Here is a 2,147-nt window from a genome sequence, read left to right as displayed (position 1 = left end):
GCCATCTCTCTGGGAGTCACCGGCTTTGGAATGATGCTTGCCTGCCCATCACCAGACATTCGCAAACCCTTCCCAAAGACAAACCCTTTCCAATGTCCTGGTCTAANGAGCGCCGCCGCGCTTCCCAAGCGGCGCACTATCCAGTGCGCCACCGGGCCGGCCCGAAGGAATTTGGTTTTGACCATGATGAGTTAGAGATGACCATGGGGCATCCAGGTAGGCACATCTGAAAACTCAGGGTAGGGTTTGGGTTAAAAACAAGGAAGTGGGAGTCATTTGCATGGAATCAGGTGAGAATTGGTAAGAGGGCAGGCAGGACACCATTATTTCACATACTTGGCCCCTGACTGGTGCATATTCAGTACATGTGGTCTAAGTCATTGGTCCTCGGAGTTCACATCATAGTTCAGGAATCTTTTCAAATTCTCTCCCATCCAAAGTTTTTCTCTTTTTCTATATCACGAATCCCAGAAATGTTCCCACATGGGTGTGGAAGTTTACTGCTTGGGTGTTAAAATAAAAACATCTTCTGAGGAAATTAGAACAACTAAATTCTACCAGAATTTGGGAGGTGTGGCCATAAGGAGGAAAGACAAGAATTAGTATACGTTTAATTTCTTTTATATTAGCTGATCCTCCAGAAAGAGAGCAAGAGAAACTAAAGAGAAGAAAGATAGTAGTAAAGGAAATTTAAAAAGAAAGAATGATTATAGGAGCTAAAAATACTGTGAGTAAAGCTTGGCTAAGCATCAAAGAAAGGCAGATGTGTTTCCAAGTAGAAGCGGTGGTTTAGATATGTCAGGAAGCACAGCTCCAAACGATGAGTAGAAAATAAAGATTATTTATACTGAGCTCAGCAAAATAAAAAAGCTTCATGGGAGAATCAAACTGAGGAACAGGAAACATGGTAGCCCTACTGCCTCAGCCCCAAGTTCTCTGGATCAAGTTTTGGCACCAATGATGGAAACTCTTACCATGGTTTTAGGACCCTGGACCAGTCTTTCCATTATGACTTTATAATTCTAAACAACCATCAATGGAACAATCTCTGTTAATTACTAGCCACTTTCCTTATCGTATCCTCAGATATCTGCTTCCCTTTCTGTCTAACAAAGTATAGAATATTCTGGACAACTCCCACAACCAGGGGGGAAATGTAACTTCTGTACATATACCACTTTGTGAGGTCAATCAATCTGACAAATATTTAGTGAAGACGGATCGTGAGAAAAGAGATGCTGTGATACCTAAGTCAGATCAGAAACATTTCCCACTGTCAACAGGCTGATCACTTGGCCTCATGAACTGGATGGACACACATGAAAGACCTGAGATAAAGATCATAACAAATGTTGGGTTATGTCACTGAGACCATGAGCAAACAGCAGCTCCAGAAAGGGTCAGATGAGCAAATGGATCACAATATTAATAACATGAAGAAGAACCTATTTATTGAGCATGTACTATGCACCAGGAGCCATGCCAAGTGGTTCACATGCATTGTCCCATTTCATCCTCCCAGTAATCCTTGGGTATGCACTATCACTACTATCCCCATTTCACAGATGAGGAAATTAAGGTTCAGAAATGTGAATTCACTTGCCTGTTAAGAAATGGATCTGACATGCCAACTCAAGCAGACTAACTCCTGAGCCCAGAGAAAGTTTCATGGAAAGAATAAGATGAGAACTGAGCCTAGGTATAGTATGTGTATGGGCCAACCATGAGAGAGGCAAAGCATGGTGATGACTACGAGTGGTTAAGAGCAAGGGCAGTGTAGCCTTTAGATGAGTCCAGCCCTTTTTGGTTACTAGCTATGAGACATAGGTCATAGTTCCTGAGTAACTTTTACCTCAGTTTTTTCATCTGTAAAATGGGGTTGGCAACAGTACCCAAACTTATAGAACTGTTCGTAGCATTTCATGACATGATGTGTGTAAATTGTCTAGAACAGTGCCTGGTCTTCAGTAAACATTCGATAAACACTAATTTTATTGACATAGGAAAAAACAGCATAGGTCAAGTTACTCTGGGTTAGTTCTAAGGAAGGTGAGGGTTACCTGTTGGAGCACAGGTAATTGAAATGAGTTATACTGAAGGGAGAGAAGGCAGAATTTGATCAAACTTGAAGCCTATGGATGAGGTGC

Source organism: Galeopterus variegatus, unplaced genomic scaffold (assembly GCF_000696425.1).
Source record: "Galeopterus variegatus unplaced genomic scaffold, G_variegatus-3.0.2 Scaffold14441, whole genome shotgun sequence".
Lineage (NCBI taxonomy): Eukaryota > Metazoa > Chordata > Mammalia > Dermoptera > Cynocephalidae > Galeopterus > Galeopterus variegatus.
The sequence above is the reverse complement of the archived record's forward strand: the minus strand, read 5'-3'. Positions refer to the sequence as shown.